This window comes from Rutidosis leptorrhynchoides, chromosome 3, assembly GCF_046630445.1.
Source record: "Rutidosis leptorrhynchoides isolate AG116_Rl617_1_P2 chromosome 3, CSIRO_AGI_Rlap_v1, whole genome shotgun sequence".
Classification (NCBI taxonomy): Eukaryota; Viridiplantae; Streptophyta; class Magnoliopsida; order Asterales; family Asteraceae; genus Rutidosis; species Rutidosis leptorrhynchoides.
The window spans coordinates 193,522,210-193,549,224 of NC_092335.1; positions in this window are offsets into that span (position 1 = coordinate 193,522,210).

Here is a 27,015-nt window from a genome sequence, read left to right on the forward strand (position 1 = left end):
TGTTTTATATTGGAGAAGGTGTCGACATGATATTCCAGCAGAAGAAGGCAGGAAAGAAAAACAAAACAGATATTGACCTATAACAAGTTCGTACACTTATTTGATATTTATTTCTAACAGATTTTGTTATATAGCTTGGGGCAGTCGTCCAGAAGAATCAATTAAGAAGAAAAAATAGAAAGTAGAAAGTGATGGCTAACATATTCGTACTACATTTGATATCAATATCCCACAATTTTTGTATCTGTCTGTTTGATTTTTCTCCTCATCCATTCGAATTGCAGTAAGGAATAGCATCATATATAGCTAGCTGGTAATCGAATAATTAAAGTTATTAAAAGTGATTTGATCAGTTTGTTTGCATTGAGATGTTGATTTAGACACTCAACTGATTTTGTTGTATTGTGAATCCGCCTGGTATCAATTGCAGACAGGAAGAATCGTGAGCAGGAGAAGAACAAGAACAAACAAAAGAAGAAGAAGAAGAAAAAAAAATAAAAGCAGATTGTGATGTTCAACAAAATTTATTCTTTATCTAATTTTTGATATCTAATAATTTTTGTATGTATCTGCCTTTAATATATAAATATGCTAATAATAAAATTCTGTTAATTGAATTCTATCATGTACATGTTTAGAGACAGAAAACAAAAATTTATAAAGTTGATGTTGAAGGGAAACGAATTCTGGTATCTCTCTATATGAATTTTATATGTATAATTAATATTAATAATAAATATATATTAATAATAATTATTCTTTTAATATTATTAATAAAAATAATAATAATAATAATAATAATAATAATAATAATAATAATAATAATAATAATAATAATAATAATAATAATAATAATAATAATAATAATATAAATAACAAGAATGAGGATATTTATTAATAATAATGCTATTAATATTATTAATAATAATAATAACATTAATGATAATAATAAAAAGTAACATTACTTATAATAATTTTATTAATCTTAGTCATAATAATAATGATATTAACATTGATATAAATATAACAAATTATGCGTATCAAACTTCATATCCATATATTTATATTTATATATATTTACATATTTATTTACACACAATTGTTCGTGAAACGTCAGAAACAGTCGAAGGTCAAATGGATATATGAAACAGTCCAAAAAATTTTGAGACTCAACCTAACAGACTTTGTTTAACGTGTCAAATATATTAAATCGTATCGAAAGTTTGGTTTAAATTTTGACGAAAATTTCTGGGTCATTACACAAGGAGAGTATAGAGTTCATGACTGAGGCAACACCAATCGTGCCAGTGTAGAGGGGTGGTAATGGGGACTGTGGTGTTTGAGTGTGCATCCATATGGAGAGGGTGATCTTTGGGTGAGATGAAATTTCCAACATTGGAGATCCTAAAAAGGCTGCATATGACTACAGACTGAGAATGGCCAAGTCCTTCTTTCGTGCACGCTTTGACACGGGAAATGCCACCACCAAGCCCATCAAGAAAAAGTTGGTAAATGAGGTTGTATTTAAAACTGTAAGTTGTATTTAAAACTGTATATATTATAAATTGTATATATTAAAAACTGTATTTGCTGCAGGCGCAAGGTAGATAATTTGACCTTGCGACCTTGTGCCTCGTGGTAAGTAGCAGCCGCAAGGTGCTTCTTGCGACCTTGCGCCTCGTGATTAGTAGCAGGCGCAAGGTGCTTCTTGCGTCTGTTAATTTTTAGGGGTGCAAGATATGTCTTGCGGGCTTGCGCCTCAACCTTTTTGAAGGCTCAAGTCTAGTCTTGAGCCTGTGTAATTAGTCTTTAGTGATTAGTTTATTTACAATAGTTTGTGTATATTAGTATTACAACATATGAATTCACACACGAAATCACACCATAAAATAAAAATTAAACAATGTTACAAGATCTGAAATCATCCCTAAACCCTAAAAATGCATAAAATACATAAAATGAACATAAACTTCTTTCGGGACCTAATTGCTACGTAAATCGTACGTTGGATAAAACTAAGATTGATAAGCTTGAGACGGTTCGACTTTCTCTTTCGACTTTGATTTTGAGGTTGTGTTTCTTGACCGTTGAGAAGTTGATTCACCTGTTCGGTCATAAGCAGCTGGGCATGTTGATCGAGAATGACCTGGTTCTTTGTAACGAGTATAGGTTCTTGCTTTTTTTTTGTAGTTTCTTCACCTTGTGAAGGAATGCGTTTTTTACCTTTAGGACGTCCAGGTTGTCTTTTCTTTAGAATTGGGGGGTGTACAATTTGCAAAATCTCGGGTCCCAGATCCGACCATTTAGACCGATGGGAGAGAGGAAGAATGTGTTCGGAATACGTATTTATATATGTTTGAGACGTGAACCAATGTGATACATAACAACTAACATCCTCCACTCCGAAGAGTCGTGCTGATGCAATCACATGACCGCAAGGTATGCTCGATAATTGCCATTGACCACATGAACAAGTTTTATCTTCCAAATTAACAAACCCGTTTTTTCGTCCATCATGCACCTCTATTAGATCATTTGTCGATGGAAATGCTTGCCATCTTCTTGATTTTTCCTTCCTATTGGCTAGTTTACGTTCAACATATGGAGTAACCGGTGAAGTAAGACTAACTAATTTGTTGCGATGTTTGAAATACCAATCCTGTATTGAACAACGAAAAAATTCCAACAACATGCAAACGGGAATCTTGCGAGCATGTCTTGATAGAGAGTTTATAGACTTTACACTGTTGCTTGTAAGGTATGAATACCTAACATGAGTAGCTTGACTTCTAGACCATCTATTGATCGAATCTGCATGAAATGTTCACAATAAATCAAATATTGACAATGATGCATTGGTTTTTGTGGAGCAAGTGGTAGTTTTAATCTAGTTCTAAAACAATCGAGGGGCAAATACATAGGTATGTTGTTAACAAATTCAAAATTACCCCAACAACATACATGAACAACAAATGCTTCATCATTACCACAGCTCATTAATACAAAAATTAGTGAAAAAATAGATACAAGTATACCTTAACGATGTTCTAATGACATGATATATTTTGAAATGAAGTGAAATGAAATTGTGTTATCTGGAGTTCTAGCCGCAATAAATATACAAGAACAAAATCTTATCCGTAAAAGTACAAAAAATCTAACAAAATCTTATCCATAAAATCACAAAAATCCTATCCTGATAAGGCGCAAGGCGCAAGGACGCAAGATTTGAAACCATGCACCTTGCGACCATACGCAAAGGCGCAAAGACACAAGGGCGCAAGGACTCATGTATTTGCGCCTTGCGAGGGCAAATCGTCAACTTTTTTTTGGGATCTAGCAACTAGTAAAAAATGGGCAAATAGGTGATAACCTTTACCTTTCCTGGGGCAATTCGGCTTTCAGGAAATAAATCTCACGAATATTTTTAAGGGGAGGGACTCGAACTTGAGACCTCTCCACCCCTATCCCAATGCACAAGTGCAAAGGGGTGAACCACTGGACCACAAGGGTGGGTTCATTTGCATTCTTACTTTGTCGACAACATAAATATCAATAGGCTTGTTTGAGACAGCGTGTTTTAAAAACTCATAAAAATCTTCATGATCATCATTAATATCAACAATATGATTATCAACAATATATCTCAGTGAAACATGTGCATTAGGTGGCAATTCAATTTTTTAAGAACTTTTCTTAACAACACTCTTCGATTTATTGGTTTTTGTGGAGCAAGTGGTAGTTTTAATCTAGTTCTAAAACAATCGAGGGGCAAATACATAGGTATGTTGTTAACAAATTCAAAATTACCCCAACAACATACATGAACAACAAATGCTTCATCATTACCACAGCTCATTAATACAAAAATTAGTGAAAAAAATAGATACAAGTGTACCTTAACGATGTTCTAATGACATGATATATTTTGAAATGAAGTGAAATGAAATTGTGTTATCTGGAGTTCTATCCGCAATAAATATACAAGAACAAAATCTTATCCGTAAAAGTACAAAAAATCTAACAAAATCTTATCCATAAAATCACAAAAATCCTATCCTGATAAGGCGCAAGGCACAAGGACGCAAGATTTGAAACCATGCACCTTGCGACCATACGCAAAGGCGCAAAGTCACAAGGGCGCAAGGACTCATTTATTTGCGCCTTGCGAGGGCAAATCGTCAACTTTTTTTTGGGATCTAGCAACTAGTAAAAAATGGGCAAATAGGTGATAACCCCATTGAAAAATACATAAAAATTTCAATAACTCGAACTTGGAACATTAAACTAAATAGGTACGAGTCCCAACCATTTATCCAACATCCATATCCAATCATAGTCAAAATTCCGTTGATAACTCTACTGGTAAACTAATATGGCAAGCAAAAAAGGTTGGTCTGCTGTTATATGATTCGGAAATATAAAAACTTAAAGATATTCCAAAACAAAGAATGAATCCCATCATCGATCTTAACCGATATAAACCTCCAAAGCTTCACATAGATCTCAAACTTAAAAAAGGCGTCGTTGGATTGACATTAATGGTTGATCAACCCCGACTACTATGCTTCATCATTAAATCTTCGTTTTGGAATCAGTTAACATTTTGCGCATATATTCTTCTCGAGCATATATCTATTATCATTTTATAACCTTGTAATCGCTATTTGATCTGTAAACTAGAAAAGTGGCCCGCGCGATGCCGCGGTGCCTTTAGGGTTACATAATGATTGTTAACGTAGCGTTATGTACTTACGGAAATAAAAACGATTTGCTACGGGTGTTTTTGGATACACGTCGTTAGTACCTAGTATACCTAATGGCATATGCAATTTTAACGTCATGAAGATTGTGTAAAAAATGGAAACATCACCATCGATATGATGTAGGTAGTTTGAGTTGTTTATTATAGTATAAGTGTATGTATATGTATTGAAGATAGCCCGAGGTATTTAGCGTTTTTTGAGAAGTGTCCGTTTCGCGTATAGTTAGTCCCGTTGGGTTCGTTAGATTTTTTCGAGTTGAACGGTGGTCTCGAAAAAAGTTAACTTACACCGAGCGAGAAGATAGGGCCCGTTATAAATTCGGGTGGAGTTAGTTTCTTTTATTTTAAAAAAATTATATATTTACACTTTCTACCCCTGGAAAAGTGTAAACTTGAGGGACCGTTGTGTAAATTGAGCCAAAGTTGAGGGGCCGATTGCAGTGTGAACGCAAACTCAAAACGACAAATCAAAACAACTATTCAATACAACTGAAATTACAAAAATTCGATTGTGTTTTAGTATATAGGTATAATAATATAATTAGCATATAGCCCACATCAAATGGATTAAATGGGCCAAATAGCCCACTGATGTAATTTTGTAAGTATGATTATTTATTATCAATATAAATGTTATCTTGTAATCGAATTATGTGGTATTTTATATTGCATGTATGATTATCGCGTGGTATATTATCTCCTGACTAGTAGTATTTGATTTACGTGAAATCATGAGATAGACTATTCATGTAACTATTTAAGACTTAAAGAAGAGAAGAGTTAATCGTCTTTGCAACGTAAACTCCTGCTAAATGAACGCCTTTGCTTTGGCTGTGAAGGTCTTTCTGTTCCTGATTCAATTCCTTTATATCATTGATTAATGCAAGTATTTTTCAACCCATGATCATTATTTTAATACTGATACGACATTTATATAGTGTATAGGCAAACCCTAAAACACTAACATGCTGATGGACCTAATTCCATAATATAATATGACTTGGGCAAACTAATATGATTATTAGTCTAATACTCCTCACAGTTTGAAAGACTAAATCGTAAAAGTTGAGACTGGAAGACGACGCTAACTATCAAAAATAAATAAACATTATTTTTCATTCGTTGCATATATAGTTTACTCATATTCGCTTTTAAATATGCATTTTGTTTTGGCTTTCTCCTATTCCTTAACGACGTTGTGGATGTCATTGTTAAACATTCTCTCCTTTTCCGTAACATTGTCATGACTTGTTTTACTTAAGGTTTGAGCAACACTTTGATAAAAAAAATTTGTCAACGATAACAAAGGTCTTCAATGTTTCACACAAGGTTTTGATGTTTTATATTTTATTTTGAAGTTGAGAACTTGATCAAGCTATGCCGCTTATTCTTACGGCGATTAGGATTGAAGGTATCCTTACGGCGATTAGGATTGAAGGATTTTAACTGGAATCAAAGTTAATAAAAAAGAAATATAAAAAAGAGAACATATAATATTTTTTTAAGAGTCATGATAAAAGATGAATATCAATAGATTTGTGGGTTTTGTACGTGAATTATCTGGATTAATTTCGGGGAATCGAAATTACACAATCGATAGTGTACCCCCTTGATCGTTCCTTAATTGTCACGATTATTTATAACTAATTACGCAAAATTAACTTTAAGTGAGTGAAAAAGAAGATACTTTTATGGGATTTTGTGTTTTACAGGCATTAAAGGCGTTGGTGCGAAAGATAATACAAAATGGCGTTTAAAATGGAAGATGCACATGAATTGAGAAGCAAAAACAGGAGCAGCAGAAATTGTGAAGGCGTAATTTACGCCTAAACTGGCGTAATTTACGCCAGTATGCAGATATGTCTCAGTCCAGAATTCATTTGGAGGCGTAAAAATACGCCCAGGCTAAATAACAAAGGCGTAATTTACGCCAATGTAGCCGTAATTTACGCCAATGCAAAAATCCAGATTCCGGGAAATACGAATTTTAGCTTTTGGATGAAGTTTCCTAACCCCTATTTAAGGAGAGCTCTAGGGTTACGAAAACACACTTTTTTCCATCAGTTTTAGCAGCAGTAAACCCTTCCCAACACTCAAAAACATCAATCTAATCACCATTCTTCAAGGATTCAAGTCAAGATCAAGGTGCAAACCATCATGCAAACATCAAGGATTTCATTGATTTTCACTATCACTATGCTTGGCTAGTTTTCTTCTCTTTATTCCTTCCATGAACAATTGATACATGTATTCATTCATTCAAGTTTTGTGTGGTTTATGATATTATGAAACTTAAGTCTTTTGAATTGTGATGTTATGAACCGATTATTTGTTGATCAATGCAAGTTTTATTGATTGTGATTGTTGCAAGTTGAATTATAGTGATTTAACATTTTGTTCTTAATCCACTTAGTGTTAAATTAGATTAGGGATAAAGACAAAGTGTTTAGGTTGCATGATTCAATCTCAAAATAGTTAGAAATGATAAACCTAAGGAAATCTTGTCTATGAGATTTGGTCAATAAATGATGAGCATAATACTTGTTTGAATTGAATGCATGTTAGATTGGGATTGTGAAGGGATAAAGGCCTTTAATTCATTGATTACAACTTTTCGTTTAGTTCACTGTTTTAGCTATTCAAGTCACATTTGCTTAGTAATTACTTCTTTAGTTTTCAATTTAGTTAATTTAGTTAATCAAACAACAAAATCTGGAAATTGCTTGCTTGTTGACCATAACTTCCCGTGGAACGAATCCTGCTTACCCTAGCTAAGTTAGAGTAATTAGGCTATTTTTGATTGACCCTTCGACATCGATCAAATTTTGGCGCCGCTGCCGGGAAGGTGTGCGCTTGATTTGCAAGCTCTTATTTTATTTGCTTTCTTGTTAAACTATAAAAAACCATAAAAATCATAAAACCAATAAAAATCCAAAAATATTGTTTTGTTTATTCTTATTTTTGTCAGTTTTACGCTCGGTGTTCTTGTTTTTGTTGAAGTTCAGGTTAGTGTATGCAAACTCGGAGTTTGGGAGATAAAAATCTTAAACCTTTAGACCCGGAAATCGAGAAATCAGCAAAAGCTAATCGAAAAGCTACAAGAATTCTTAAGGGTTCAACAGTGGCTTCAGCATTAAGTCAATCACAGTTAGAGTCACATACAATTGTTCCACCAAACTCTCCTAAGTCAGATTCCGATACTGAAGAGGAAGTTTTTGAGCAACGAGACGATATGGCCGACCAACCAAGATGAGTAGACACCTACTACCAACCGGGTGATTTTGAGGATCATTCACCCATTGTTTATCCTGCACCGGCAGGAGGAAACAACCGACGATTTGAGGTCCGACCTCAACTTATTTCGATCTTGCCAACCTACCGAGGTATGGCCAATGAGGAACCATATGAACACATCACTGAATTTAATGAGATATGTGCTACTAATCAGGTAAACGGTTTCACTGATGATGAGGTACGTCTTCGATTATTTCCTTACTCACTTAAGGAAAAGGCAAAAAGATGGTTTCTCTCCTTGCCCGCCCGTAGTATTAATACATGGGCGGAAATGAAAAAACGATTTTTAGAGGAATTTTATCCCATAAGTAAAACTTCAGACATGCGTACGCAAATTAAATCCTTTCAACAATTACCAGGTGAATTATTTCATGAAGCGTACGAACGTCTTGTAAGACCCGAATAATTGTAGTGTACATGTGTGTATATAAGTTACTCAGTTTTGGGGTTTTGGTTGCACATAATTAAAAAGAGAAAAGATGCTGAACTGGGAGGTCGCGCGCCGCGCGGTTAGGTGGCGCGCCGCGCCATCTGTCTGCGACAGATTCCTTTCTTCTTTTTAAAATAGATATTTTGAGGGCAATTGTGTAATTTCACTTTGGGGCCGAATTTAATGCCTTAGATCAGTTTTGGGAGCTCATTAACTCCATTCACAACCACCTTATCCTCTCCAATTTAATTCTAGTGAGAGAGTGCATTTCTTGAGTGAGAAAGCTTCATTAAAGGGTAAAGGAGGTTGAATCGGGTCTTAGTGCGAGTTCTAAAGTCGTTCATCTAGTCGCTAGTTACGTAGTGATTGTGTTGGTAAGCCCTAAACTTGATTACCTTAGTTTAATGTGTTTAAGGGTTAGGGTTTGGGTTAGTATTGCACATAAAACCCATTTGTGAGTAATTTGGGGTTTTTGGGTAAGTTTGGGTCATGAAGACCCAAATGGTGACTAACCTAGGGTTTTGAAAGGGTAAATGGTGTAAATGGGTCTTAAAGACCTAAGTAAATACTAATACACTTACAGTTAATGTTAGTGGGTGTGATTTGGGTTGTGGGTGACCCAAATGGGTGTGTTGACCTTGAAATGGGTCAAATGGGTCTTTGATGACCTAGGTTGTCTTGCATGTATGAAAACGAGTCAACTTGGTGATTAAATGTGTGTTAAGACCTTAATGGCTAGAATTAGGGTTTTTTGGTGAAGTTAACCCATTATTAGGGTTAAGGGTGCAAAATGGGTCGGGATTGCACTTTGGGACAAAAGACTCTAGATTTTTGAGTGAGTTGCTTGACCGACTTGAGTTGTGAATTGATTATGTGCTAAAATGTAATAGGTACGTTACATTGAAGTGGCAAGCTCGGTTATCTTTCACGAAGACTCTAAGGTGAGTGGAGTAATTATACGTATGTGTATATGACGTATTTATTTGTGGGTGTTATGGTATGAACCATCGAGCCGGTAGTGCCATAACATGTGTGTGATCGAGTGTGAACCACGAGCCGGTAGCACTATAAACTAAGATGTGAACCACGAGCCGGTAGCATCGAGTGTGAACCACGAGCCGGTAGCACTATAAACTAAGATGTGAACCACGAGCCGGTAGCATCGAGTGTGAACCACGAGCCGGTAGCACTATAAAAGAGTATGACTCAATTGCGTATGGTGTGAACCACGAGCCGGTAGCACCATAGCGTTATGGTTAACCATATTGAGATTGTTGATTGTTTGGCATATTGTTTAAATATATTGTGTTGAGTATATGCTAATGCGGTTTTGTGATAATGTGCGACTTGTTAAGTATTTCGGGTATGATGTTATGCTAATTTGAGTTTCAAGTTCGTACAAGGTGTTCGGTAATTGTGGTTGCAAATAGATGGGTTATATATATGTATGTATAATTATTGCATTCACTAAGCTTTGCTTACCCTCTCGTTGTTTACCATTTTATAGGTTCGGTTTTGGACAAGGGTAAGGGCATCGTTTTGGACTAGAGATCCCGCTTGATGCTAGGGGACGCTTTTGGCTTTAGTAGCTCTTGGAGTTTGACCGATAGTTGGGTAGTTTAATCCCAAACGCCATGCTCATTGTGTAGTTTGGAACTTAAACTTTTGGTGGTCGAAACTCGTAAATTGTATTAAACTCGTAAAACGGCCGATGTGGGCCCCGCCTGTAAAACATTGATTTTATATTTGAAACAAGTTAGTTTTACATATTTGGATGTATTGTAAAAAGCGTTTCGTCTAAAAGTGTCGGGAACTAGTCAATCTTTTTCGCATTTTGAGACTTTCCGGACAGACCCGAATGGCGCGCCGCGCGGCCATAATGGCGCGCCGCGCCAGTTCACTGTGCAGCAAATTTTTTTTTTATTTTGTATTTTCACGTGGTTTGTTCGCGGGTTGGTTTGGGTTGTTACAAGTGGTATCAGAGCATGGTCTAAGGGATTTAGGTGACTTGAGATAGGCGCCTAGACTTAGACTTCTTGTATGCGCGTTTTATGCGGGACTTGTAGGACTTTGGGTCGGATCGGGATTGGTTTGTGCATAGGTTTATGTAAACTAATCATGCGCTATTTGTTATGTATGTTTAGCGAGCATCGAGCGAGATGGACGTTGTACTAGCAAGTTAATGCGACGTGCCCGCGTAACAATGATTAGCTACCATTGTTACGGGCGCAAATCGTGTCGAACAAGTAATGTACGACGATTGTTGAGCAAGATGGGGTAGTGTGGTGTATATGTATATACATACGTGTTATGTATTTTTGTTTCGCCGCTTAACCTACTTCGTTTTATAGAATGAAGACGAGAAACGGACCCAATCATGATAACGGAAGTACAAGTGAGGACGCCGAGTTTTCAGCCAAGGTTGAGGCCGTCTTTAAAAAGTTAAAAGCGGATTTTCTTACGGACATCCGAAAAGTCTTCCAAGATTCGGTCGATGGGCATGTGACCGATTTGATAAATGAACGAATGAAGGCCACTATCGAAGAGGCCCTTGATGCTAGAAACACTTATCCTCGTGGTGAAGGAGGTGAAGGAAGGCGGGACTTCCACTACAAGAATTTCAAGGACGCTCAACCGGGTACGAGATCCTTTAAAAAGTACATGTTGGATCTCCGACATCGAGGGAGCTTTCCGTACCTCGGAATGTCCTCCCGAGAAGAAGGCGAGGTATGGCTCTAGCATGCTACGAGAAGAGGCTAAGTTATGGTGGGATGATAAAATCAACTTGTATGGTGAGGAACAATGTATGGGCTTGACTTGGGAAGAATTTAAGAAGGAGTTTTTCAAGGAATACCGAACTTCTTCAGATCTCGATAGAATCCGGGACGAGTTGCACCATTTGCAACAAGGTTCAATGGACTTAGTTACTCTTAAGTCTACCTTCTTGGCAAAGACTCGTTTTTGCCCGGAGTATGTTGGTGATGATCACAAGCTAATGAAGGATTTCTACCGCACTTTAAATGATGAGTACAAGGGTAAGATTAGTCGGGGTATGGCTAAGTCTTTTGACGAATTATTTGAATTTGCTCGGGGTTTTGAGCCGGAGGTGCCAAGAAAGAGGGATTTTACTTTTTCAAAGAGGAAGTTTGAGGGTTCAAGTCATTCGAACTTCTCAAATAAGAAGTCCAAGAAAGGCTCCTAAAGCTTTAATAGTGTGAAGAAGGGTGCTTTCGGGGGTTTCGGGCCCACGTGTTATAATTGTAATCAAAGAGGACACATGGCCCGTGATTGCACCAAGGCGTCGACCAAAATCACTTGCTTTAATTGTGGTAAAGAGGGGCATAAGAAGCCGGAGTGTCCCGATTTGCGAAATGATAATGTGAAGCGGTTAGAGAAGGCGGCGGGTACGGCTAGGGGTCGCAACTATTTGATGACCAATGATGAAGCCAAACAATCGCACGAAGTTGTCTCAGGTACTTACATGGTTAATTCTAATCCGGCAAGGATTCTTTTCGATAGCGGTGCAAATTTGTCGTTTGTGTCTCCTAAATTTGTGCCTAAACTTAATAGACCGTTAGCTAAGTTAAGTCGTCCGATAGAAGTCGAAATAGCGGACGGCAAGACGGTGCTAGTGGTTGATGTGTGTGAAAATTGCGATGTTGTTTTTGGTGCCGAAACCTTTAAAATTGATCTTATTCCAATGACCTTGGGCGACTTTGATATTATCGTTGGTATGGATTGGCTCGATCGTTATAGAGCCGATATTGCATGTCATGATAAGTTTATTCGTGTGAAGACCCTAAGTGGGGGAGAGTTAATTATTCATGGTGATAAGCGAAGGAGACCGGTGCCGATATGCACTTTTGCACGGGCACGTCGTTTTGTTGTTACCGGTGGCATGGCTTTCCTTGCTCATGTTGTTGATACTCGCAATGAGCCACCACCTATTCGTGAAATTCCGGTTGTTAGTTAATTCGAAGACGTTTTTCCGGACGAATTACCGGGTGTTCTGGCGGAAAGACAAGTTGAGTTTCGTATTGAGTTGGTTCCGGGAGCTACTCCCATTGCTAAAACTCCTTATCGTTTAGCACCAACGGAAATGCAAGAGTTGTTAAATCAAACCCAAGAGTTGGGCGAGAAAGGTTTTATTCGACCGAGTGCTTCGCCATGGGGCGCTCCGGTGTTATTTGTGAAAAAGAAAGATGGTAGTATGCGTATGTGCATTGATTACCGTGAGTTGAATAAAGTGACGATCAAGAATCATTATCCATTACCAAGGATTGACGATTTATTTGATCAACTTCAAGGTGCAACGTATTTCTCTAAGATCGACCTACGGTCCGGCTATCACCAAATGCGGGTCCGTGAGGAAGACATAGAGAAAACGGCTTTTCGAACGCGTTACGGGCATTATGAGTTTGTAGTTATGCCCTTTGGTCTTACGAATGCACCGGCGGCATTCATGGATCTTATGAACCGAGTGTGCCAACCTATGTTGGACAAGTCGGTAATAGTGTTCATTGACGACATACTAGTCTACTCGAAAAGTATGAACGAACATGAACATCATTTGCGTGAAGTATTGAAGATGCTACGAAAGGAGAAGTTGTATGCAAAGTTTTCCAAATGTGAATTTTGGCTAAGGGAAGTTCAATTCCTTGGTCATATTGTGAACGAAAACGGTATTCAAGTAGATCCGGGGAAGATCGAAACGGTGAAGAGTTGGGGATGACCGACTACGCCTACGGAAATTCGAAGTTTTCTCGGATTGGCCGGTTATTATCGTCAGTTTATCCAAGATTTTTCTAAGATCGCTTCTTCGTTGACGAAATTGACAAGGAAGAGTGCGAGGTTTGGTTGGGAGAACGAGCAAGAAATTGCTTTTCAATTGTTAAAAGAGAAGTTGTGTCAATCTCCGGTGTTAGTGTTACCGGAAGGTGTTGAAGACATGGTGGTTTATTGTTATGCTTCCTTAAATGGTCTCGGGTGTGTTCTAATGCAAAGAGGTAAGGTCATTGCTTATGCCTCTCGACAATTAAAGGAACATGAAACGAGGTATCCGACTCATGATCTTGAGTTGGCGGCGGTAGTGCATGCGTTGAAAATTTGGCGCCATTACTTGTATGGTGTCAAGTGTACGATTTATTCGGATCATAAGAGTTTGAAACATCTCTTTAAACAACGAGATTTGAATTATCGCCAACGTAGGTGGATGGATGTGGTGAAAGACTACGATTGTGAAATACTTTATCATCCGGGTAAGGCGAATGTGGTCGCGGATGCGTTGAGTCGAAAGAGTCAACATCCGGTGATAAAAGTGGGGTCGTTACGTTTGATTATTACCAACGATTTTCTTGAAAAGCTTGGTGAGATTCAAATAGAGGCTTATGTTCACAACAAGCATACGGAGCGAATCGTGGGCCAATCAGAGTTCATTACTATGGGCCCGCGTGGTTTGTTGTCTTTTCAAGGAAGGGTGTGGGTGCCTAAGATGGGTGATTACAGACGAGTTCTACTTGATGAAGCACATAAGTCAAAATACTCCATTCATCCGGGCGCGACGAAAATGTATCTTGACTTGATGAGAGATTATTGGTGGCCGGGCATGAAACGTGATGTTGTGAAGTATGTTGAGCAATGTGTCACGTGTTTACAAGTAAAAGCCGAACACCAAAAGCCGTATGGTAAGTTTCAACCGTTAGAAATCCCGAAATGGAAATGGGAGCACATTACCATGGATTTCATTACAAAGTTACCTAAAACGGCGAGAACCCAATTCGATTCGATTTGGGTTATAGTTGACCGATTGACAAAAAGAGCTTTGTTTCTTCCCATTAAAGAAGCGATATCGTCGGAGACCTTGGCTAAGTTGTTTATCAAGGAAGTGGTCTCGCGACATGGGGTTCCTATATCTATTATTTCGGATCGAGATACCCGCTTTACATCTCGGTTTTGGGAAAAGTTTCATGAAGATATGGGTACGCAATTGAAGTTGAGCATGGCGTATCATCCTCAAACGGACGGTCAAACCGAACGTACGAATCAAACTTTGGAAGATATGCTACGAGCGTGCGTCATTGACTTCGGTGGTAGTTGGGATGAGCATTTGCCTTTGGTGGAATTCTCGTACAATAATAGTTATCATACTAGTATCGGGATGCCACCTTACGAAATGCTTTATGGGCGTAGGTGTCGAACTCCCGTTTGTTGGGGAGAAGTGGGTCAAAGAGAGATCGGGAGTACCGATTTGGTTTTAGAGACCAATAGCAAGATCGATTTGATTCGGGAACATTTGAAGAAGGCTCAAGATAGGTAAAAGTCGTATGCCGATAGACGTAGGCGATTGATTGAGTTCCAAGAAGGCGATATGGTGATGCTTAAGGTTTCGCCATGGAAGGGTATTATCCGATTTCGAAAATGGGGAAAGTTAGCTCCTCGGTTTATTGGGCCATTCAAGGTTTTAGCTCGTGTTGGTGAAGTTGCATATCGATTGGAATTACCCGAAGAGCTTGCGGGGATCCATAATACATTTCATGTTTCCCACCTCCGTAAGTGTCTTGCGGATGATTCCTCATGGATGCCTTTAGACGAGATCGAGCTAAACAACAAGTTAGAATATGTCGAGGAACCGATTGCTATCCTTGACGAGAAGGTGAAAATGTTGAGAAATAAAGAGGTGAGAACTTTAAAGGTTCAATGGCGACGAAGTAAAGGTTCCGAGTTCACTTGGGAACCCGAAGAGTTCGTGTTGGTTTATCTTCCCTCGTGTCATGCGGCTTGGATTGCGAGGACGCAATCCGAATAAGTGGGGGAGAGTTGTAAGACCCGAATAATTGTAGTGTACATGTGTGTATATAAGTTACTCAGTTTTGGGGTTTTGGTTGCACATAATTAAAAAGAGAAAAGATGCTGAACTGGGAGGTCACGCGCCGCGCGGTTAGGTGGCGCGCCGCGCCATCTGTCTGCGACAGATTCCTTTCTTCTTTTTAAAATAGATATTTTGAGGGCAATTGTGTAATTTCACTTTGGGGCCAAATTTAATGCCTTAGATCAGTTTTGGGAGCTCATTAACTCCATTCACAACCACCTTATCCTCTCCAATTCAATTCTAGTGAGAGAGTGCATTTCTTGAGTGAGAAAGCTTCATTAAAGGGTAAAGGAGGTTGAATCGGGTCTTAGTGCGAGTTCTAAAGTCGTTCATCTAGTCGCTAGCTACGTAGTGATTGTGTTGGTAAGCCCTAAACTTGATTACCTTAGTCTAATGTGTTTAAGGGTTAGGGTTTGGGTTAGTATTGCACATAAAACCCATTTGTGAGTAATTTGGGGTTTTTGGGTAAGTTTGGGTCATGAAGACCCAAATGGTGACTAACCTAGGGTTTTGAAAGGGTAAATGGTGTAAATGGGTCTTAAAGACCTAAGTAAATACTAATACACTTATAGTTAATGTTAGTGGGTGTGATTTGGGTTGTGGGTGACCCAAATGGGTGTGTTGACCTTGAAATGGGTCAAATGGGTCTTTGATGACCTAGGTTGTCTTGCATGTATGAAAACGAGTCAACTTGGTGATTAAATGTGTGTTAAGACCTTAATGGCTAGAATTAGGGTTTTTTGGTGAAGTTAACCCATTATTAGGGTTAAGGGTGCAAAATGGGTCGGGATTGCACTTTGGGACAAAAGACTCTAGATTTTTGAGTGAGTTGCTTGACCGACTTGAGTTGTGAATTGATTATGTGCTAAAATGTAATAGGTACGTTACATTGAAGTGGCAAGCTCGGTTATCTTTCACGAAGACTCTAAGGTGAGTGGAGTAATTATACGTATGTGTATATGACGTATTTATTTGTGGGTGTTATGGTATGAACCATCGAGCCGGTAGTGCCATAACATGTGTGTGATCGAGTGTGAACCACGAGCCGGTAGCACTATAAACTAAGATGTGAACCACGAACCAGTAGCATCGAGTGTGAACCACGAGCCGGTAGCACTATAAACTAAGATGTGAACCACGAGCCGGTAGCATCGAGTGTGAACCACGAGCCGGTAGCACTATAAAAGAGTATGACTCAATTGCGTATGGTGTGAACCACGAGCCGGTAGCACCATAGCGTTATGGTTAACCATATTGAGATTGTTGATTGTTTGGCATATTGTTTAAATATATTGTGTTGAGTATATGCTAATGCGGTTTTGTGATAATGTGCGACTTGTTAAGTATTTCGGGTATGATGTTATGCTAATTTGAGTTTCAAGTTCGTACAAGGTGTTCGGTAATTGTGATTGCAAATAGATGGGTTATATATATGTATGTATAATTATTGCATTCACTAAGCTTTGCTTACCCTCTCGTTGTTTACCGTTTTATAGGTTCGGTTTTGGACAAGGGTAAGGGCATCGTTTTGGACTAGAGATCCCGCTTGATGCTAGGGGACGCTTTTGGCTTTAGTAGCTCTTGGAGTTTGACCGATAGTTGGGTAGTTTAATCCCAAACGCCATGCTCATTGTGTAGTTTGGAACTTAAACTTTTGGTGGGCGAAACTCGTAAATTGTATTAAACTCGTAAAATGGCCGATGTGGGCCCCGCCTGTAAAACATTGATTTTATATTTGAAACAAGTTAGTTTTACATATTTGGATGTATTGTAAAAAGCGTTTCGTCTAAAAGTGTCGGGAACTAGTCAATCTTTTTCGCATTTTGAGACTTTCCGGACAGACCCGAATAGCGCGCCGCGCCAGTTCACTGTGCAGCAAATTTTTTTTTTATTTTGTATTTTCACGTGGTTTGTTCGCGGGTTGGTTTGGGTTGTTACACGTCTGAAGGAGTTACTTAGGGCATGTCCACATCATGAGATACCCAAGTGGGAATTGGTTAAAGTTTTCTATGATAGTCTAGATTCCCAAAACAGGCAGTTTCTTTTGGCTGCTAGTGGGGGGGCGTTTTTAACTCGACCTAGTGATGAAGAGTGGACCTTCTTTAAACAGTTAAGCAAGGGTTCAAAAATCCAAGCTTCGGTTAGTCGTAAACAACCTAGTACTTCCCGAGTAAACCATGTTTCCGACTCGGGAAGTTCATCTAGGAATCTAGAGCAAGAATTGGATGATTTGAAAATGCTTATATTTAACAGCCCAAACCAGGGTCTTGCTTGTAATGTTTCGCAGGTTCAGGAAGTGTGTGAGATTTGTGGAGATCCTTCTCACTTTGCATACGAATGCAGAAATAGGATTCCACCGGTAAATCAGCAAATGGTGGAAGAACAAGTTAATGAGGTTCAGGGACGTAGATTTGATCCATACTCCAACACATATAACCCAGGTTGGAGAAATCATCCTAATTTCAGTTGGAGCAATAACAACGCGCTGAATGCTAACCAAGGGAACCAACTTAGACCACCAAACAACTTCCAAAATCAGGGTAATTTTCAGAATCAAGGCAACTACCAACGAAACTATCAAAATCCTTACCCTAACAACCGAAACCAAAACAATTACCAAAATCAGGGCCAAAACCAAAACCAAAACCAAAATAGTACTTCATCCAACCAACCATCTAGCTCGGATGCTAAGATGGATGCATTCATATCCGAAATGCGAAAAATGATAGAAGTGCAAAAAAGTCTATTGGTGCGTTGGCCAAGGAGATAGGTAATGTAGCGGAAAGTAAGGGAAATAGGGAACCGGGCATAATTCCAAGCTACACGGTTTTGAATCCAAATCACAAAGAGCAAGGAAAAGGGCATAGTGTTAATATGGTAGGTACCTTGAGAAGCGGAAAGAAGTATGATAATAAGGTTGGTGAAAAAGAGGTAACGCAATCCGAGTCAAGTAAGTCTCCTATTGTTCTTGATGAGGAAGAGGTAAGTGAGAATGCTAACAATGGGGAGGGGGTGAAAAAGACCGAACCAATCGTTACTGAGACCGAGAAAGGGGAGACGGAATCAAAAACCGTCCCATTTCCCAAGGCCCTAGAGTCCCCGAACCAATTCCCTTATGGGAAAAAGGGACCTCAACAAGAGGACATGTGGGAAACTTTTAAACAGGTTAAAATAAATTTATCCCTTCTTGATGCTATTAGACAAGTCCCATCTTATGCTAAATTTTTAAAGGACCTTTGCACTCAAAAGAGGAAGCAAAGGGAGACCTTGCCCTAAAAGGTGGAGCTAACCGAGCACCTAAGTGCGGTTGTCTCGGGTACACTTCCACCTAAGTTTAAGGATCCAGGGACCCCATTGATAGCTGTGATCGTAGGGAATGTGAATGTTAAAAAGGCGTTATTGGACTTAGGTGCTAGCATTAATATTTTACCTTTTTGTCTAGTTGACTGACTTGAATTGGGCCTAATGAAACGAACCGACATAATCATTCAATTAGCGGACTGAAAGGACCCGCTCATATACATTATAAACGATTCACAATAGTTGATTACATCGCGAGGTATTTGACCTCTATATGATACATTTTACAAACATTGCATTCGTTTTTAAAAGACAAACTTTCTTTACAACAAAAGTTGACGGCATGCACACCATTTCATAATACATCCAACTATAATTTGGCTTAATAATAATCTTGATGAACTCAATGACTCGAATACAACGTCTTTCAAAATATGCCATGAATGACTCCAAGTAATATCCTTAAAATGAGTTAATGCACAGCGAAAGATTTCTTTAATACCTGAGAATAAACATGCTTTAAAGTGTTAACCAAAAGGTTGGTGAGTTCATAGGTTTATCATAACAATCATTTCAATATATTAATAGACCACAAGATTTTCGTTTATAAATATATGTACACCCGCAAGTGTATAAAAGTATTCTATAAGTTGTAGGCACCCGGTAACAAGCCTTAACGTTCACGTTTTACCCTCTGAAGTACACCAGATCAGGTGTGTTTAAAATAGCCTCGAAGTACTAAAGCATCCCATAGTCGGGATGGGGTTTGTCAGGCCCAATAGATCTATCTTTAGGATTCACGCCTACCGTACATAGACAAGTAGTTTAATGTTACCAAGCTAAGGGTATATTTCTGGTTTAAACCCACATAGAATTAGTTTTAGTACTTGTGCCTATTTCGTAAAACATTTATAAAACAACGCATGTATTCTCAGCCCAAAAATATATATTGCAAAAGCAATTAAAAAGGGAGCAAATGAAACTCACAATACTGTATTTCGTAGTAAAAATACATATAACGTCATTTAACAAGTGCAAGGTTGGCCTCGGATTCACGAACGTATCAATATTGAGATTCAATATTGCAGGAAAGTACGTAGACGCAACGGAGATGATAAACACTAGATTGACCTCACGAGCATACCCATGAACCTCCATAGCTATAACCCATAATTTCCTTAGCTTCGACTCATTCAAAAAAAACTATTTTGAAATCACTCGAACAGCACTCCGTCGTTATATTTTATGTATACTAATAATATCTTGAAATAATACAGAGCAAATATATATATTTATATATATAAATCGATTGAGAGAGTTTAGAGAAATATATTTTCAAGTTTCTATGAAATAATGAAACCTACTGAATTCTATTTATAATAGATTTTTGAATTATTAAAGTGAATTATTAAAGTATGAATTATTAAAGTGAATTATTAAAGTATGAATTATTAAAGTATGAATTATTAAAGTAAATTATTAAAGTATGAATTATTAAAGTGAATTATTAAAGTATGAATTATTAAAGTGAATTATTAAAGTATGAATTATTAAAGTGAATTATTAAAGTTAAAGTAAAGTAAAAGTAAAGTAAAGGTAAAGTTAAAGTATAGTAAAAGTATAAAAACTATGTATGTATAATACGCGTATAAATATATATAATATTAATTTAAATCGTTATATATATTTAATGAAATAAAATATAAATATCGTTATATTTATTATACTGGTTAAGTAATGAGTTGTCAAAAGTGATTCTAGATATTTATAAAAGTTATATTCGTTTTAATAATAAAGTTCTTTTTAAACTGAAATCGTCTTTGTACGTTTGAAAATAGATTAATAGAATATTATGGAAACCAATTCTCCACTAACTTTTGTCTAACTTTCGTAAATGACACTTTTTGTTTTTATTTATAAATAGCTTTACAAATTATTCTGAATATCGTTAAGAGGAATAGATTTTTCTCAAATCATAGTGGACCTCTCAACAGAGACTTGTAATCATAATTCAGTGTTTCTGATAATTCAATCATTTAATATATATTTTTTTAATTTCGTCAAAAATTATATTGAAACAAATACGTTCGTGTAAAGTATTATACGTTTAATACTTTATTAATATTCTCAAGTTATAATATATATATACATATACATATCTATTTATATATAACGATTCGTGAATCGTCGGAATTTGGTCGAGGTTATAATGAATGTATGAACACAGTTTAAAATTCTTGAGATTTAACTTAACAAACTTTGCTTATCGTGTCGGAATAATATAAAGATTAAAGTTTAAATTTGGTCGGAAATTTCCGGGTCGTCACAGTACCTACCCGTTAAAGAAATTTCGTCCCCGAAATTTGATCGAGGTCGTCATGACTAACAATGAGAATGTTATTATAACGATTATAGAGTTTAATCATGTTCAAGAAGAATGGATAAAATAATTCGATTACTCGAAGCGTGTTAGTGAAGTTATCGTAAATGAATGAAATAAGATAATAGTGATTCGTCGTATCTTTTGATGTCATCACGATTGATCTCCGAAAAGAAAATCTTTGTAATCTATATTGGATTTGATTATTCGGCGATTAAGGAAATTATGATCCTCTTCGAATTAATGCGATAATCCATTTTGATTTCTCTGTCGGATATTTCACTATAAATCCACCTCATTTGTTTTCTTACAACTCACACCTTCTCAACTCATATTTTAAAGTATTTGTCAATATGCTTCATCCAGTGCTGATTCTTGATATACTCCTCACTTTCATATCTGTCGCTCTTCTTTTTCATCTGCTTCCGGAAGAATCTATTTACTTCTACTATACTCTTGGTTTTATAGTGTTTTTAGTTCTCCCGTGTCTTTATATTGCTATATGCATTGATATATACGGTTTGTGATTTATGGGTTGTTGTTGGGTTTTATATCTTCCCTTATATTTCAAAGTCCTTGCTTCTTCTATAATCATTGTCATTCACAGTTAATGCTCTCTTCTATTTGCTATGATTTATACTCCCATTTCTAGTTCGGAGCTTTGTCCTTTCGTTTCTTCTTCTTGCGATTAAGTACCGATTGTAATGGTCCAGAATTCGCAGATATAAATTTCAGAATGAACATTGTTAATGTTCTAGGAAGGAAATTGTAATGGCACGATCTTGACTTGTCAAATTACCAGAATACCTCAGAAAAGGCCGAATCATCAAGAAATATTTTCTTGATATTTAGAGATCAAAGAGAATACAAGAGTCGTGTAACATAGCACATGATGATGTTATGATTTGTGAATCATCATGTTCCATTTAGAAACTCAGCATGAATTACTGTAATATAATCACGTTGATCAAGTGTCATTATATTATACTAACTCATGCTTCAGCTCCCAACACTTCTTCAAGAATATTCCTATTTTAAACTTAAATGTTTCAGAATTTAGAAACTAAAATAGTTTCTTTTATGTTATAATACAGATAGCGCGAAGAGGTAAATGATTTCAGATAAGAATAATTATAAAAATATCTTCAGAAGTATGGATGATATTTATACTGAAAGATACGATGATATCTTAGAATGTCTAATATCAGAGGATGATGAAGGATATTGTCTGCAGGGGTTTAGAGTCAGGAGCAAGGTATTCGTTAATGACTTCAGCAAGTACTGAATCATTTGGATTCTTTGAAGGCAGGTTCAGTCTTTGTGATTTGTCCACAGCCTCCTTCATACTTTGCTCAATCCGTTTTCCAGTTCCAAAGCTTCTCTTTGCCAATATACTATCCTTTATCATCCAACTTTTTACTGTTAAGGTCGTTTACAGTTTTTGCGGCTTCATCAGCATTTTTCAAAATTTCGAGAACTGGTTCGCAGTTTAGGGTGTTTTTCAGAAATTTCTCATTCAAAGAATGTAAGTCTTGGAGGTAGACGTTGTGTGTATATGTAATTGTTGATGTAGACATGCAGCGAGGTTTCAAAATACTGATTGCTGATTCTCAATAATTGGTAAGGCAATTCTTGTTATAAGGTACGAATGAGTATATGATAGGGTTTCGATAAAAGATCAGTGAAGTTGTTGGTAAGTTTATTGCTAATGTGATGAATATAAACGATTCCCCGGTAATGTTGGCTAAAGGGCAACGTATCTATCAAGGTTATAATAAGACTGTTTTGATTGAGAAGTCGAAGTTGACTTGCTGGAGCTGTGACAAAACTGTCTATTTTGAAACGGAATTGAAAAGTTATTTTAGCTAGTAAATGCCAAAGGGTCTAACACGGATACGTGTCAAACTATGACTTGGGTTTTGAGAGTTTTTCAGATGTATAACTATGGGTAACATGTGGTTGGATCATCATCTCGATTGTTCCTTAGTTGAAGTGTCTTCAGGAATTTCGAAGGGTTTGAGCACATATTGTAATCGTTAATACATATGATGTTCTAACACAGTTTTGAAGTCAAAGTATAGCTTTGAAAGATATAGGAATCTAAGAGTGATGATACTGGTTATATTTCAAATTGAATTATGCGATTTCAAAATCAGAATATGTAATTGAATTTGAATGAGTATGATTGTTTTGATTTATATGAAAGAATGGATATGGTTGTGAAAGTAGAGAGTATAGTTGATTATTGCTGAATCAGTTTCGAAAAATATAATATATTAATTGTGAATTTATATATCTCTCGGGTATTACCTACCCGTTAAATTTTTTTTTCACAATTAATATTTTGTACAAAAGAAGTTTATTACAGTCTTTATGAAAATATATGTGTATATTTTCTTTAGATGTAATATAGATTTAATGAGTTAATATTAAATTAAACTCATTTGTTTTATGGTTGGAACTAGAATTGAGTAATCACTAAAACTTTATAAATTGCATAAGTATTTCTTCAATAATATTGAAATTATGAATCATTACTTTGTTATTTATTGGTTTTCGTGAAATTCTTGTGAACTTCGCAAGGTACGAATGATGTTATTTGAAAAGTTTTGAGTACATCGATGATGAAAGTGTAAAATCAAACATATATTCGAATAATACACTTGATTTATTATGAATTGGATTTTTATTGAATTGAGACAGAGATTGTAATTAATGATGGTTAAGTTGCGGACGAAGGACGTACAACATTGCATATTTGTAATATGAATTAACTGAGTAGTTAAGATTCACACATAATAGCTTAGTACGGGAAGATTTATTATGGTTTAAAAATTTATACATATAAATCTTTCGATTGGAAATGAGTTAATACTTCATAACTCGTTGATACAATATATTTGTTGTTGATTAGTAATGATGTCCACAATGATTCTTGAACTGACAGAGTTTGTGATGTTACAGGTGCTGTTGATTCTGACGATACTGAAGGCACTGACTGTGTTGATGATGCTACGGTCCTGTTGATGCTGTTGGTAAAACAATTCTAGCTTGTAAATCGTACACCATTTTCGATCAAAGTTTCTACCCTACCATCTCCGTTCACTCATCCGATTTACGGTCAGAATTAAATAATCTCTAAGATTTTGGAGATTACATAACTGCCGCAGAGATATCTCTTCAATGAAGTTTATCATCGCTTGTTGTTGTTAATATTCCTGGATATTTACAGGACGTATGACGTTGATGTTTGAGATACCTATTGTGATGTTGCGGTGTGGGATGTGGATGATGTTGTTGGTGGTGGTGATGGTACTGTTGGCGTTGCTGATGGTGGTACTGTTTATGCTGCTGGTGCTGCTGCTGGTGTTTGTAACCTTTGCACCATATTCTCCAAAGCCACTACCCGAGCGCGAAGCTCGTTGACTTCTTCTATTACACCGGGGTGATTATCGGTTCGGACGAGCGGATAAATAAAATCTAGAATTTGGTGTAGTATGTAATCGTGACGAGATACTCTAGAAATAAGAGAGAAAATGGTGTTTCGGATAGGTTCGCCGGTAAGTGCTTCAGGTTCTTCGCCAAGAGGGCAATATGGTGGATGGAAGGGATCACCTTCTTCTTGTCTCCAATGATTAAGGAGGCTACGAACCCATTCCCAATTCATCCAGAATAGATGATGAATAATTGGTTGATCCATTCTGGTCACACTGCTTTCGGAACTTGAGTGGGATTCCATTTCGGAATCCGAGGGACTTGAACTAATGACGAATTCCATTTCGTACGATTGAATAAAGAATTTTTCGATATGAAATGATTTTCCGGCTATCGGGTGGTATTCTAATTATATAGAGAAAAAGGTTTCGTAGATTACGGAGGAATTTACGGAATATGTCAGGCAAAGTTTACAGTAACATATACGCTAAGATATGAATTAGCAGATACGCTAAGATATGAATTTTGTCTATACACTATTCATGCAATCAATGCAATAAGACGTGTCTAGACTAAGAATGATAAGCAGGTAATTTCCGACAAAAATGATGAGCAAAACTTTTGACATGCAGACATGGTCGAAGTCCAGACTCACTAATGCATCCTAACGACTATCAGTTAGACACACTAATGCAGACCTGGTTCGCTAAGACCACCGCTCTGATACCAACTGAAAGGACCCGTTCATATACATTATAAACGATTCACAATAGTTGATTACATCGCGAGGTATTTGACCTCTATATGATACATTTTACAAACATTGCATTCGTTTTTAAAAGACAAACTTTCTTTACAACAAAAGTTGACGGCATGCACACCATTTCATAATACATCCAACTATAATTTGGCTTAATAATAATCTTGATGAACTCAATGACTCGAATGCAACGTCTTTCAAAATATGCCATGAATGACTCCAAGTAATATCCTTAAAATGAGTTAATGCACAGCGGAAAATTTCTTTAATACCTGAGAATAAACATGCTTTAAAGTGTCAACCAAAAGGTTGGCGAGTTCATAGGTTTATCATAACAATCATTTCAATATATTAATAGACCACAAGATTTCCGTTTATAAATATATGTACACCCGCAAGTGTATAAAAGTATTCTATAAGTTGTAGGCACCCGGTAACAAGCCTTAACGTTCACGTTTTACCCTCTGAAGTACACCAGATCAGGTGTGTTTAAAATAGCCTCGAAGTACTAAAGCATCCCATAGTCGGGATGGGGTTTGTCAGGCCCAATAGATCTATCTTTAGGATTCGCGCCTACCGTACATAGACAAGTAGTTTAATGTTACCAAGCTAAGGGTATATTTCTGGTTTAAACCCACATAGAATTAGTTTTAGTACTTGTGCCTATTTCGTAAAACATTTATAAAACAACGCATGTATTCTCAGCCCAAAAATATATATTGCAAAAGCAATTAAAAAGGGAGCAAATGAAACTCACAATACTGTATTTCGTAGTAAAAATACATATAACGTCATTTAACAAGTGCAAGGTTGGCCTCGGATTCACGAACGTATCAATATTGAGATTCAATATTGCAGGAAAGTACGTAGACGCAACGGGGATGATAAACACTAGATTGACCTCACGAGCATACCCATGAACCTCCATAGCTATAACCCATAATTTCCTTAGCTTCGACTCATTCAAAAAAAACTATTTTGAAATCACTCGAACAGCACTCCGTCGTAATATTTTATGTATACTAATAATATCTTGAAATAATACAGAGCAAATATATATATTTATATATATAAATCGATTGAGAGAGTTTAGAGAAATATATTTTCAAGTTTCTATAAAATAATGAAACCTACTGAATTCTATTTATAATAGATTTTTGAATTATTAAAGTGAATTATTAAAGTATGAATTATTAAAGTGAATTATTAAAGTATGAATTATTAAAGTGAATTATTAAAGTATGAATTATTAAAGTGAATTATTAAAGTATGAATTATTAAAGTGAATTATTAAAGTATGAATTATTAAAGTGAATTATTAAAGTTAAAGTAAAGTAAAAGTAAAGTAAAGGTAAAGTTAAAGTATAGTAAAAGTATAAAAACTATGTATATATAATACGCGTATAAATATATATAATATTAATTTAAATCATTATATATATTTAATGAAATAAAATATAAATATCGTTATATTTATTATACTGGTTAAGTAATGAGTTGTCAAAAGTGATTCTAGATATTTATAAAAGTTATATTCGTTTTAATAATAAAGTTCTTTTTAAACTGAAAACGTCTTTGTACGTTTGAAAATAGATTAATAGAATATTATGGAAACCAATTCTCCACTAACTTTTGTCTAACTTTCGTAAATGACACTTTTTGTTTTTATTTATAAATAGCTTTACAAATTATTCTGAATATCGTTAAGAGGAATAGATTTTTCTCAAATCATAGTGGACCTCTCAACAGAGACTTGTAATCATAATTCAGTGTTTCTGATAAT